This window comes from Podarcis cretensis, assembly GCF_951804945.1.
Source record: "Podarcis cretensis genome assembly, chromosome: 7".
Taxonomy (NCBI): domain Eukaryota; kingdom Metazoa; phylum Chordata; class Lepidosauria; order Squamata; family Lacertidae; genus Podarcis; species Podarcis cretensis.
Genome location: NC_137176.1, coordinates 51,357,337 through 51,372,361, shown reverse-complemented (window position 1 = coordinate 51,372,361; position 15,025 = coordinate 51,357,337). Strand labels below are relative to the sequence as shown.

The window sequence follows — 15,025 nt, the reverse complement described above, 5'->3', positions numbered from 1 at the left end:
TTTGTACAGCAGCACAAGCATTCTTTTTAGAAACCATAAGGCTTATTGTACTTAGTCATTTATTACATTCCTTTTAAGACTCTACAAATTGGCCATTACAGGTTTACAGAATTATTGTGCTGATAGTTGAATTTTATTGCTTAGGTCTCAAGACAAAAAATCATGCTGTCTATCTGTGAATTCTTATGAAAAACTTTAGTGAAGCAGGAACCTTCAAGTAATTTTAAATACTGCTTCAGTGATCACTACATGAGGGCAGCCCTATTGGCTTTGATGAATGATGACTACACTAATGAAAATGGTTGTTACATCACAGTATTTTGCTTATATCTTATTCTATGTCAGTAGTTCCTGAACTTTCCCCCCACAGACCACTTGAAAACTTTTGAGGGTCTTTGCAGATCACATAATGAGTTTACTGCCTTTGTAGCAATTGTGATATACGGAGCCAATTGCTTCATGATTATGGTATTTTTACAAACACACCTTGGATCACCCAGATGAAGCACTGATCATCCACAGACCACAGCTTGGGAACCCATATCCTATATTGTTTGCTTGTTATTAATGGAAATTACACAGAATTGCCATCTTTCCCCCAACAGAGTCTCTCTGTAGCTTGAGGAGCTGCATGGGGGTGTAGCAATCTTCAAACAGTACCTGTTGAATTCTGCCCCCCACACAACTCAAAAACACACTGACATGGGGACAAATAGAAGAAGACGCCTTCACCCTGGTTTGGTTCCCCTTTGGTTCCCGGTTTGGTTCCCCGGTTTGGTTCAGCCCAACAAGACAACAACAAGAATCCCCCAACAGCATATGAATCAATCTGGCTAACCTGATTCAAAAATACACACTCACACACAAAAACAAAGACAACCAAAGACAACCAACTGCACCCTAAGCCACACCTAACCCCTCTCACCACCAAGGAAAAACAACAAGTGAATAGTAAGAGAACCCATAGAAGTAACACTCACACAACCCCTCTCACACACTAAGTAGAATAATAGAAGCATAACCACCTGACCCCAACCCACTCACCAGTCCCCCATTCCCATCCTTTTTTCTTTTTTTCTTCTTCTTTCTAATTGCTTAAACCAATTCATAAACCAAGAATTTATGCATTGTCCACTAATGATGAAACATGTGTTGTAGATATTTCCCCACATTTATTATGCTATTTTTGTGATATACAAATGGCATGAGAAAACTTGGTACTGTATACTTATTTGTATAACATTATAAAACTGTATAAAAGCACAGTGCTTCTTCCTGGAAAAAAAGTTATCAACCCTGGAATCATTGCAAAAAGATGGATATCAAGATACCACAGAACCATCAAGAGAGTTCTTTACAACTAAAGTCCTTTGTCCATGCAACAACTAGGTATGAGCGTGATCTGACATATACCCACTTACATGGGAGTAAGCCGCATTGAACTCAATAGAACTTGTGAGAAGACATGCAAGGTTCCTTTGTCTAGCCCACAACTCCAACCACACAATGCTTTCAGAAAAATCTTAATGATAGACCCCTTTATTATAATGAGATGGCCAAAGTAATTAGAGTGCTCAGGTGGCACTGAAAATTATATAGTCTTTTTTTCTTTTCTTTTTTACTTATTAAAACATTAAGTTTGCTTCTGTTTCTTGAGTTGACTTTTTTCAGGGAGGAGTGTCACAGTCAAAGAGTTCTCAAACCTACCCCCCCCCCTTTTAAAGAAAAAAGTAAAAGTTAGCGTTACATTAAGCAATGTTTCTTATTTCCTGCTTTCTTGTCTCTGCAACTGCCCTTGACATCAATTTCTTAGGACTGCATACAATATCACAGATATGCAGCGGACATTTTCTTCTCTTTAGACATAGTAAAAAAATAGGAGTGGAAATTAGAATATTTAAAAACCAAAGAAAAACCAGATATGATGGCAGGTAAAAATTGCAAAAGAACACATAGACAGGTATATTCTTTAACATCCTTGCTTCGGTTATTATAGTTAATTATGTCTACAATGAACTTGGTGTTCCCAGGCCTATCAGTACAGCAGTGAAACTAGGCCCACTTTCAGACAATTTAGTAGATTCTGGGTACTCGGGGGACTCTGCTGGTATGCAGAAAAATATTAGTCTCTGATCTAAAAATAAAAGGGGATGTGAAGCTCAGCTCAACAAGGATGTTCAACTAAGTATCCCCAGTGGCCTGAAGGAGACCTAGAATACTGAAGGCAGCCCAACATCATTTTTGTTGAAAGAGAGGAAAAGCAGAAAAGGTATGGGAGGAAATTGGTTTGCTTGAGCCTCTGACAGCAGTTTACCAAATCTGATGGAGATTAGGGAGTATATATGTCAGTGGGACCCTAATTCCTCACCCACTCCAAATCTCTGACTGCTAAATCCAGAAGAATCTGTGGTGGGAGAGATTAATTAGTACTGGAAGAAAATCAGTGATCCAAATGAATTCCTGCCTTCCCAAGGACTTTTAAGGTGCAGATTGGGGAGAGCCCCTAACAGTTTAAGGGCAGGTAAGTCTCATCCCAGTAGCCACCACCCCAAACTCTCCCATACTGCATGGTGGATGAGAGGTTCAAGTAATCCCTTCTTGCAGTGGTTTGGGTCTACATCAGCCTTTCTCAACCTGTAGGTCCCCAGATGTTGTTGGACTACAACTCCCATCATCCCTAGCTAGCAAGGCCAGAGCTCAGGGATGATGGGAGTTGTAGTCCAACAACGTCTGGGGACCCACAGGTTGAGAACCGCTGGTCTAGATGAACAGCTTCTACAGTCAGCCCACAGTGCAATAGGGCAATTGTGTTGGAGTGCTAGGCTTCTGGTCGTCTGGGTTAGTTGAACAAAAAGCTACACATCTAGCCCTGGAGCTCTGTAGTTTTACCAATTTGCATTGTAGAAGGTGTGGGCCCATCTGGAGCAGAGTTATGGATGGGGAAGAAGGAAAGAGGGCCCATTTGGGAAGGCAGGGAGAGAAAGTGGGGTGCCACAGAAATGGGGTGTAAGAGCGAGGAAGCACATGTACACAAAAGAGTCAGTAAGTTGGATCCTTTTGAAATGGAATAATTTTTTCACAGGTCCTCAGCCAGTATCAAATCACAGAGTATGTTTGTCTCCATTGACTAAACCACAAACATTAGGGACCCAGTGTTTCTCAGTTCTGCCATGATGCAAAAACCAGACTCTGAGGCCACCCAATCTTTATGGTGTCTCACAATTTTTACAAGGCATTCCCTTAAAACCACCATCAAATCATAGGTCACCTCTACATCCACAGAAGTGCCTTGTGATTTATTGATCAATTTGTACTCATCCTATGCAAAAATTATGAAGATTCCTTGCCTTGGATTTATGTTTTTCTGATACTTGGAAATTGTGGCTCTGTGGTATTTGCTATGTAGTCTTACTAAACCAACATAGGACTTAAATTTGATTGGGGTGGGCAGGCTAGGGGGCTATCTAAAATCTTCAAAACGTGTTGGTTTCGACATACATTTAAACAGGTTGTTTGTGACCCCAAAAATAATTGTGTGGATGCCTGCTATAGGTTTCTCAACATGAAAAGCTTATGCACTAACCCACAGTGCCATTTAGCCTTCAAGGCACTGTTTCTGTCAAAGTATATTTCTGTCTACACGTCGGCAACCTTGCCGTGCGCTCCAAAACACAGCAACGCAAAAGGCAATGCTTTCTCCTTTCTGGAGCGTCGCACAGATAAGCGATAACAAGAAGTGTTAAGAGCTAAATTACCCTTGCAGCCTCTAAACTGCAAATGCAGATAATGCGACATGCCCTAACAATATCTGAATGCTGTCTAATAGCAGTGACAATTATATCTACTCCACTTTCTTCCTCGTGGCTTCTAACAGCACGGTTATTAAGGCATGCAAATTCAGGAGGATCCGTTCCCATCCTACTGGGTCTGGCTTTCACTCAGCTCTCACGGAAGAGCAAATAATGTGCATGGCATGTGTGCAGTTTGCGTGTGCAAGCGCGTCTGCATGCACACACTTTCTGTCGGAAGAAGCAACTAGAAGGGGGGTTAACCGTGGGGGGGGGAACTATTCCATCAAAATAACAGAATCTAGTGTTTATATGTTAATAGAGGGAAAGGCATCAGTGTTTGGCAAGATGCAAGCACAGGAAAGGGCCAAAGACCCTCAGGCTCTCTCTCTCTCTGTCTGTGTGTGTGTGTTGCAGTGCAGCCCACGCTTCCTCGACGCAGCCGTCGCCCTGGAGACGACGAGAATAACGAACTCCTGCCGAAGGACGCGCCGCTCGCCGCCGCCGCCGCCGGGGGAGGAGGGGAAGGCCGCGTGGAGCGCGAGGCGGGATCGGGGCCGGTGAGTCTCCGCGCGGGCTCAGGAGGACGAGCCGCCGGACGAGGCGAAGGGCTCGCGCTTCCTTCCGCAGATAGCGGGGAAGGCGAGGAGCGGCGGCGCATCTGGCGCCCCGCCCTCTCCGAGGAAGGGAGGGGGGAGCAGAGCTTTGAAGTTGCGCCGCTGCGAAGACGGGATGGTGTTGCTGCCTGAATCCGCACCTGTCTGCTGCGGCGGGAATGCAGCGGGCCAAGGCATAGATAGCCTAGCCAGGGTTTCCCAAACCTGGGTCTCCAGCTGTTGATGGACTACAACTCCCATCTTCCCTAGCTAACAGGACCAGCGATCAGGGATGGTGGGACTTGTAGTCCAACAACAGCTGGGGACCCAAGTTTGGGAAACCCTGGCTAGCCCCCAAAAGGTACATGGTGTAGCCAAAGGAGGGTAGGGGGGCAGGTAAAAAGGTAAAGGTACCTGTTATGTACTGAGTCAAATAGGATCCAAACTGCAGCAGTCTGATTGGTCCTAGAACAATAGGATCCAAAAGGCAGCAGTCTGATTGGTCCTAGAACAATAGGATTCAGAATGCAGCAGTCTGATTGGTCCTAGAACAATGCAGCAGTATGATTGGTTGGCAGGAACCACCCAGTCATGCTCCAGATTGAAGTGAATCCACAACCTGATTGGCTTACAGTAGAATTCCGGAATTAGCCAATCATGTGCAGCCCATTGTGTAAATAATGTATATAAAGCAGATACTTTGAGGGGACATTCATTCCTCCTCACCACTATGAGCTGAATAAAGAGCATGAAATCACTTTGCGACTCTGAGTATATTTCACTGGCGACGAGGATGGGATCCCGCTGAGCTGACTGCCACACACAGCACCGCAGCACCGCCACCTGCCGCACCGCTGCCTCGCACCGTGTATCCAGGCTTCAGCTCCGGGACACAAGGAACTCAGAATGGCAACCGACAACAGCTTCTCGCCGTTCAACCCAGCATCCGGAGACTGGGAAGCGTACGCCTCCCGTTTCACCTTCCTCCTAGAAGCCAAAGGGGTCACCGATGAAGAAGACGCCAAGAAGAGGGCAATATTCTTCAGCGTTTGCGGAGAGGAGACATTTGAAATCGCCCGGGCTCTCCTTGCGCCTGAAGACGTTGCTACTGTTCCATACAAAACAATAATGGAACAGCTGAAGGGGCACTTTTCGCCACAGCCCTCAGTGGTAGCTCGTCGAAATGCCTTCTATGCAAAGCGGCAAGCCCCTGGGGAAACCATAACTGGGTTTGTGACCTCTCTCCGCCAAGCCGCCCGGTTCTGCAACTTCTCAGAGCTGGAGAACATGCTTCGTGACCGCCTCGTCGGTGGCCTGAGGGATGAGAAGCTGCAACGACGCCTCTACGCTAAGAAGAACCTAACGTTCCAGGTCGCTCTGGAGGAGGCCCTGGCAACGGAAGCTGCCGAGAGGTCGACGCAAGAGGCACGGCCGAGCCAGCCATCCCAACCGAGGGTCCACCACGAAGACCTCACCGACGACTCAGGATCTGACAGGGAGGAGGTGCACCGAGTACAGCAGCGCACTCAAGCAGCCCACATACCACAGCTGCCTCGACGAGAAGGAGGGAACTGCGCAAGCTGTGGAGAAAGTCACGAGAGGAGGACCTGCCGTTTCCGCAACGCAGAGTGCAGGCAGTGCAGAAAAGTGGGACACATCGCCCGGGTGTGTCGGGCTCGGCCCACCCGATGCCAGGCATCAGATGACCAATCCAAGAACCCCAGGTCCCGGGGCCCAACGCACCAAGGCAACTCGACGGAGCTCACGGACTTCCAGGTATACCAGTTGCCCCACCCCAACGTAGAAAAAATTTATGTAGAGGTACAGATAGAGGGGGCCCCATGCCGCATGGAGCTTGACACGGGTTCAACTCTATCCATAATCTCGGCAAGGACCTTAAGGAAACTGTGTCCTACTGGGGGTCCCAAACTCAGGCCGGCCCCATTCACCCTCCGGGACTTCCAGAAACGTAAGGTCCCCACAATGGGGGTGGGGACCTTCAGGGTGCAATACCGAGGGCGGACGCGGCAACTGGACTTACTTGTGGTCAAGGGCCCCTACATTAGCCTACTGGGATTGTCATGGTTTGGACCACTGGGGCTAGCTGTCACCGGGGTGAACCACACTAGCTTACAAGTGGACGTGGACGCCATATGCAAGGAATTTCCGGGGGTTTTCGATGGGAAATTGGGACAGTATACGGGCCCCCCCATTGCTCTACAGCTTGACCCCGCAGTACGACCGGTCAGGCTCAAGGCCCGCCGGGTCCCGTTCGCCCTGAAACCCCGTATAGATGAGGAATTGGACCGGCTCATGGAGCAAGGAGTGCTGGAACCGGTGCCTAATGCCCCCTGGGAAACCCCAATCGTCACACCTGTCAAGCCTAATGGTTCAGTCCGCATCTGCGCAGACTACAAATGTACTATAAACAAGGCCCTCACGGCCCATGCATACCCAGTGCCAGTGGTCAGCCATGTCCTTGCCACCCTGGCTGGGTCGAAAATTTTTGGCAAGCTGGACTTGGCCCAAGCATATCAACAGCTGCCAGTAGATGAGGCCACAGCAGAGGCACAGACGATTGTGACGCACAGAGGAGCATTCAGGGTAAAGCGGCTGCAATTCGGTGTCAGTGTGGCACCAGGCATATTCCAGAATCTAATGGACTCTCTCCTTAAAGGGATTCCTGGCGTCACCCCCTTCTTCGATGATGTGTTGATTGCCGGGCCCACACCAGAGGAGTTTGAGGACCGCCTCCGCACCGTTCTGCACCGTTTCCAGACAGCAGGTCTCAAGGTGAAGCGGGAAAAATGTCTACTAGGAGTGCCCCAGGTGGACTTTCTGGGATTTATGGTGGACGCAGAAGGGGTCCACCCGACTGGGGACAAGGTACGGGCCATTTGTGATGCCCCAGCGCCCAAGAACAAGACTGAACTTCAGGCCTTCTTGGGACTATTGAACTTTTACCATTCCTTCCTTCCCCACAAGGCGGCGATAGCGGAGCCCCTACACAGACTCCTGGACAAGCGGGCCCCTTGGGTGTGGGGCCAGCGCCAGGAGGCCGCATTCCAGGCAGTCAAGGACTTGCTTGTCTCAAACTCGGTCTTGGCACACTTCGACGAGAGGCTGCCGGTGGTGCTAGCATGCGACGCCTCACCCTATGGCATTGGCGCTGTCCTGGGACACCAACTCCCAGATGGAAGAGAGGTACCGGTGGCATACTTTTCCCAGACACTCAACGCAACTGAGCGGAACTACTCACAAATTGACAAGGAGGGTCTGGCAATCGTGAAGGGAGTTAAAAAATTCCATGATTTCTTGTACGGGCGGCCCTTCACCGTGGTGACTGACCACAAACCGTTGCTTGGCTTGTTTGCCCCCGAAAAGCAGACCCCCCAAGTGCTGTCTCCTCGCGTCCTCAGGTGGTCAATTTTCCTTACCAGCTACCAGTATGCACTGATTCACCGCCCTGGGAAGGCGATGGGCCATGCGGACGCCCTCAGCAGGCTGCCACTACCGGAAACAGGCCCTGACCCAGCACCTGCACAAGAGGTTATGAGCCTGGAGCTGCTTCCTGACCGCCCCATTCAGGCACAAGAAGTTGCACACCATTCCAAGAAAGATAGGGTCATCTCCCGGGTCCTGGACTGGGTGTGGAGGGGATGGCCCAGCAGCAGCCCCGGGCCAGAATTCGCCGGCTACACAACCCGCAAACATGAACTGTCGGCCCACAAGGGGTGCCTGTTATGGGGAAGCAGGGTCGTTGTTCCCCAGCCCCTCCGAAAAAGGGTCCTCACAGCCCTACACGAGACACACCCTGGGGTAGTAAGAATGAAGGCCCTTGCCAGGAGTTATGTGTGGTGGCCGGGGATTGACGGAGAGATAGAGGCCTGGGTCAAACACTGCCAGGCCTGCCAAGAATCCCGCCCAGATCCCCCAAGGGCCCCAGTCCAGTCCTGGGAGTCCGCCCGAGCACCATGGTCACGACTGCATGTGGACTTCGCTGGCCCCTTTCAGGGGAAAACATTCTTCATAGTGGTGGACTCCTACACCAAATGGCTGGAAGTCGCACTGGTACCGTCCACTTCTACGTCCGCAGCCATCCGGGTACTACGCAGGCTGTTTGCTACCCACGGGCTCCCTGACACTCTCGTCTCAGACAACGGGACTGCATTTACGTCAGGAGAATTCCAAACCTTCACAGCGCAGAACGCCATCCGCCACATCCGTTCGGCGCCATTCCACCCTGCCACCAATGGCCAAGCAGAACGCATGGTGCGGACCACCAAGGAAACCCTTCGCCGCATGACGCAAGGGGATTGGGAGTACCGCCTTGCCACATTCCTTCTAGCACAGCACAGCACCCCCAGCTCAACAACTGGCAGGAGCCCCGCTGAACTACTAATGGGTCGGCGCCTTGCAATCAGATTGGACCGCCTTCACCCCGATAGAGCTCAGGATGAGGTAGTGGTGGGGGAAGGCAGGAACCCCCGGACCTTCGAGGCCCAGGACCCAGTGTACGCAAAGAATTTTGGGGCAGGCCCTGCATGGGTACCCGCCACAGTCACCAGGGTCACTGGCCCCGTGTCGTACGAGGTGCTAACAGATGGGGGGCAATGCTGGCGCCGCCACTGCGACCAGATACGCCGACGATTCCCGGGAGAAAACCAGGAGGAGGAGGACAGGTCAGAGGAGTCCCAAGGGAACAGTGGGGCAGTGAGGCCCATAGAGCAGCAGGGGCCAGCAGGAGAGGCAGAATCAGTAAATACAGAGAGGACCCGTGAGGCTGAAAGGACACCGGAACCAGAACCACGACTGAGCGAGCCGGTTGCGCCAGACCAAACAGCCCCATCACAGCCAGCATCCTTGGAACACGAGCCAGAACCTGAACCCCGGACCAGGGAACACCCCAGGCCGCAACGCACACGTAGGCCGCCAGCGTACCTTGAGGACTATGAATGCGACCTCCCGGGCAGGACTGGAACTTAGAGGGGAGGGGTGTTATGTACTGAGTCAAATAGGATCCAAACTGCAGCAGTCTGATTGGTCCTAGAACAATAGGATCCAAAAGGCAGCAGTCTGATTGGTCCTAGAACAATAGGATTCAGAATGCAGCAGTCTGATTGGTCCTAGAACAATGCAGCAGTATGATTGGTTGGCAGGAACCACCCAGTCATGCTCCAGATTGAAGTGAATCCACAACCTGATTGGCTTACAGTAGAATTCCGGAATTAGCCAATCATGTGCAGCCCATTGTGTAAATAATGTATATAAAGCAGATACTTTGAGGGGACATTCATTCCTCCTCACCACTATGAGCTGAATAAAGAGCATGAAATCACTTTGCGACTCTGAGTATATTTCAGTACCCCTGACAGTTAGGTCCAGTCACGGACGACTCTGGAGTTGCGGCACTCATCTCACTTTATTGGCCGAGGGAACTGGCGTTTGTCCGCAGACAGCTTCCGGGTCATGTGGCCAGCATGACTAAGCTGTTTCTGGTGAACCAGAGCAGCGCACGGAAACGCCGTTTACCTTCCCGCCAGAGCGGTACCTATTTATCTACTTGCACTTTAACGTGCTTTCAAATTGCTAGGTTGGCAGGAGCAGGGACTGAGCAATGGAGCTCACCCCGTTGCAGGGATTCAAACTGCCAACCATCTGTTCGGCAAGTCCTAGGCTCTGTGGTTTAACCCACAGCGCCACCAGCATCCCTTAAGGGGGGGGGCAGGTAGATCCACCAAAAAACTCAAGAACTTTGGCTGCCCCCCCCCCCAAAAAGAAATCCTGCCTATGCCCATGGAAAGGTACACTGCACCTTTTTGGCAGCATGACCCCCTGAAGGTGCTTGACCTGTGCACAGTGGGCTTGGCTCTCAGAAGTGTCATTCGAGGCACAAAGATGAGCTCCTTGGGGAGGGTCAGAGTAGTTTGGATAGAGCTTAGCTCTCTGTACAGTCAGTTCCTTCCTCCTCCCACCTTTCGTAACTTAAGAGCCACAATGCCCCTAGGAGGGGATATCCCCAAACGTGCTTTGGGCCTGACAAAGGCATTTCCAGTTTGCAGACTTTGTTGGCCTGGAATAGCTCAGTCGGTAGCTCCTGAGACTTGTAATCTCAGGGTTGTGGGTTCGAGTCGCACGTTGGGCAAAAGATTTCTGCACTGACCCAGTTCCAACTCTGCAATTCTATTATTCTATGATTCAGTTGAAGAATGAGTCTGAAAGGCTGGAGTAGGATTCTTCTATGCACCCTTGCCACACAATGACAACAAGAAGAAAAACTGTATTGTATAGTATTTCCAAGTCTTTGAAGTCCTTTGCCTGTATCATCTACATGCAGTCCTTACAACAATGGTAAAAGGAAGTTAGGATGCTTCCAGGCGGGCGTTTATTGTCGGAACAGGGCTCTTCATGAATGCAATGAGCACATAGCATTGGTAGCACCCAAATGCTAGTCTGTATCCCCACCCCCCACCCACATTAAAACCAGATCTACCCATTCCAGGACAAATCTGATAAATTAAAATGGGAGGCTTTCTGATTTACAACTTAGACACTGCACCCTCCATCCCCACATTTTACAGGCTCTTATCCTCAGATCCCACTGAATACCAGAAGGAACCACAAAAGCTGATGAAGGAATTTCCTACAGGCGAGTAGGACCAAATCTATAGAAACACATCTGAGGAACCACTAGCATCTTCTGTTTGCTTCCCAAAATACACAGATCAGGCAACCTTGGGTACCCCATAGTATAAGGCATTGGTGCCATTACAGTAGGGTTTTCTAGTTATACAGACTCTATTCGACTCTACTCACCACCAGCACTCCAAGTTTCACACAGAACATCCCAGATTTTCTGAGGAAACTAGAATCTATTGGCAATTCCCCGGAAAATATCATTCCTAGCTCCCATGAACATTGAGGCACTTTTTACAAAAACAAAGATGGTCTGCAAACTATCAGGAATATCCTTAATGGAGCCTTCAACATACTTACCTACCACTTAGCACAGTGGCATAGCAGTTATATGCATGGCGTTGCTTAGCAGTATGCAAGCATCTTCATGGCCTTGTTAGAGTAATAACTCTTGCTCAGTTTCTGTCCCCAAAAGCTTGTCCTCTACTTGAGATACATTGAGAATCTTTGTCATCTTAATTCATGAATAGGAGGCACATGTGAAGTTCCACCAAGACTTCAGCAACTTTCATCCCATCTTCAACCTGAGCATAGACTAGTCCATGCAAGAGGAGCACTTTCTGGAAACTACTGTGCAATGGCATAACAACAACAACAATAATATAAACCCCATTTAATACAGCAAATCCTTATATAGGAAACTGACCACTACCCATACTTACATGTTTCCAGCTTTCACCTAGAACAGACCACAAAATCCATCATCTACAGTCAAGCCATGCTATACAACCACATCTGTTTAGACGCATCAGGTACTCACAACTAAAAAATTGACAACAGGCATTTCTCGGATTACAATACTCACCCAATGCAGTATCAGCACTGGAAGATTTCTCCTATGCTTTACAGCTCAAGGTTTGCCTGAGACAATTAAACCACAAGCTCAGGTTCAGACAGCAGACTAAGCCAAAACATGGCTTAGCTCAGCACAGCGCAACTGTAAAATAACTGGGGGGAAGAAAGCTGCAATCTCCTCTCTGGGAGCCCACAAGTTTGTTTGTTTATGTTATGTGGGAATGAAGGCATTGTGATATCCTGTGAGTCAGCCCTTTGTGGATGTGTCTGCCTGGCTGCTGTCTAATCAGAAATCATCTTTGCAGATTTGTGTTGGACTCCCTAGTTTTGTTAGTAGGCATGGGCATCTTGCTCCTTTGTCTGAATTCCAGCCTCTTTGCAAAATTTCTAGTGCATTAAACCTTCCTTTTTCTCCACATGCTAGCTTAGAGTGTTTGTACACAGCTGTCTCTAACAGCTGAGGTGCCCAGACTGAATTCCTTGCACTCATCTGGTAGAGGGACTTGATAGGATTTTATATTCTGACTATCATCATTTTTTGTAACCTTGATGGATGGCAGAATTCCATGTGAACTGACAGGGCCTGGTGGCTGGATGGAGGCAATCAGCCTGACTTGGGCAACCTGCCTTGGGTCATTTGGGGAGCACTGAAGTAGGGGCAGGAGATATATCTGTCATCCATCTGCTGCAGTTGTCCTGGAGCAAATGGTAATATTTATGAAGTTTCTTAGAGTACCTGACCTGAGTGATTCAGCTGTCAAAGTTATAATTTGAATAGTCACAGCTGAAGCAAGTAGCTGTGTCACTGGAGACAGAATTACATATTACAAAGCAAACATGGGGATGCCAACCTAATGTTTGCCTCATAGCACTAATGCAGGTATGAGGGTGACAATTGTTGGGCTGAATCAGCAGGTGAAAGAGGAAGGTGTATAAGCAATATCTGATTTCCTCCTGCAAATTCCTTCCCAACCGTTTATTATTTACTTATTAATTTATTTTAAAATGTATAGCCTGCCTTTTAGGATAATGCCCTCCCACACTGGTGTACAAAATCATAAAACAACAGTTTAAAACAACAGTTAAGTCCATTAAAACAAGCCACAAATAAATAACAAAGCAGCAGAACAATAAATAGCAATAAGACAGCAGGTGATAAAAATAAATAAAATGTGGATTGAAATAAAACAGTAACCCATTCCCTGCCCCATCTCAGCTCCAAGATCAGAAATCAGCCTGCTAGGAGAGGTGAATTTGCAGGAAAAAGCAGACGACTACAGGAATACTCAGGAATTGTAGGTTCGTAAAAACACTACAGTATGTATTTCCATTCTGAAACAATAAATGTACAGACTGCAGTCATAAGTGACTTTTCCAGAAAGCCACCCTCAGTTAATCCAATTATTTCCATCTAAACATGCAGAATATTTGGCTGTAAGACTTGAGCATCTGGCTGAAGCACTAGGAAGAGTTTCAGTGTAGTCATTTACAACAGAAACACCCTATTTACATTATCATTATTAAGAATGGTTGGTCACTTGTTACCTGAATGTCTCCAAGTGACCTGCAATACTGTGAAAAACACAAATAGATATGTTATATAAAAAACAGAACAAAAAACAGCAACCTCCATAACAGTCACAGGAAGTTTTAGCAGTATGCAATGAACAAACGGGGACGTGGGTGGCGCTATGGGTAAAACCTCAGCGCCTAGGGCTTGCCGATCGTCAGGTCGGCAGTTCGAATCCCCGCGGCGGGGTGCGCTCCCGTTGCTCGGTCCCAGCGCCTGCCAACCTAGCAGTTCGAAAGCTCCCCCGGGTGCAAGTAGATAAATGGCTGACCGCTTACTAGCGGGAAGGTAAAAGGCGTTTCCATGTGCTGCGCTGGCTTGCCAGATGCAGCTTGTCACGCTGACCATGTGACCCGGAAGTGTCTGCAGACAGCGCTGGCCCCCGGCCTCTTAAGTGAGATGGGCGCACAACCCTAGAGTCGGACACGACTGGCCCGTATGGGCAGGGGTACCTTTACCTTTTTAATGAACAAACAAGATCATCCTAGTCTTATTAAAAGCCTGGGGAAAAAGACAAATATTTACCTGGTGCCTAGTAGATGTCAACAAAGGCGCCCAGCAGTCCTTGCTGGGGAGCTCATTCTACAGATGGGGAGCCACAACAGAAAAGGTATTCTCCCTTTTCACCATCCTCCAAGCCTTCCTCAGAGGGGGAACTTGGATAAAAGACTCAAATGAAGATCTAAAGGTCTGTGTAGGTTCATGTCTGATGCATTCCATATTAAAAGCCTCAATGAGTTTCTGAAGAAAGGGTAAGGTAAGCCTCTACTGATAAATGCTAACTTGGAGTCTTTTTCTCTGTTTCTCTTTCCCCCCTCATGTTCTGTGGCAAAGTGTTGTGGTAATATTATATGTTTTCAGAATGGGAAGTTATTGTGTATACCAGTGCTATTTTTTTGCTGAGAAGCTCAATTATATTCTTACACAGTAATGCTCACTATTCCTTAAATTAGAGAACAGGTGCACAGTGTTTTTGTACTCCATAATTCTGTATTGTTCCATGGCATTGTGGTTCTTTGTGCTTTTTCAGGATCCACCTCACATACATTTCTACAATGCCAACACATTGTGCACAGCTCTTTTGTCCAGTTTGGTGGCAAACAAACAGGCTTCTCTTTTAGTGATCAAGTGTAGTCCTATATTACGTGTTTTGTTTCCCTCCCTAAAGGTAAACAGCTTTATAGATAAATGTTAGAGTATGATGAAAATCAAGAGAAAATTCTATCATACAGTATATGTATTATAGATCTGACTAGATTATTTGCGTGTTCCTTTGGAGCTACAAATCTATGAAGTTGAATCAGGTGTTTGTTATTTCATTATAGTTAAGCAGCAAACTGGAGCCATGAGATAAGCTCACATTTTGCCTCATCAGAAGATGCTTTTGTATGAAGAAATAATTAAGATTCAAAAAGAAATTTAACAGGTAAACACTGTTCAAAAGGATATTGGTGGGTCTGAAGGGAGGCTGCTTTTCTATAGCATCTGAACATTTAGCATTCTTCAATTTTTTTTGTGCAGCTGGAACTAGGTCTAATGGTATTTAACAAAAGAACACTTACTTCTTTCTCTGACCAGAG

The 15,025-nt window shown here is 47.9% G+C and overlaps 1 protein-coding gene across 8 annotated transcripts in view; it reads left to right on the top strand.

Annotated features, from left to right (window-relative positions):
- The first annotated feature begins 4,206 nt into the window (after positions 1–4,206).
- The window catches only part of CCDC178 (coiled-coil domain containing 178), a 136,758-nt gene continuing 125,939 nt past the window's right edge, over positions 4,207–15,025 (top strand). Inside the window, exons 1-3 of one of the 8 annotated variants that reach the window (XR_013840416.1) lie at positions 4,207–4,348; positions 11,551–11,832; positions 14,771–14,871. The gene's annotated coding sequence lies outside the window, so the exon portion shown is untranslated. Of the gene's footprint in view, positions 4,349–11,550; positions 11,833–13,919; positions 14,203–14,770; positions 14,872–15,025 lie in introns of those variants that run through there. The other 7 variants (XM_079982685.1, XM_079982679.1, XM_079982680.1 and 4 more) reach the window with 7 other exon arrangements.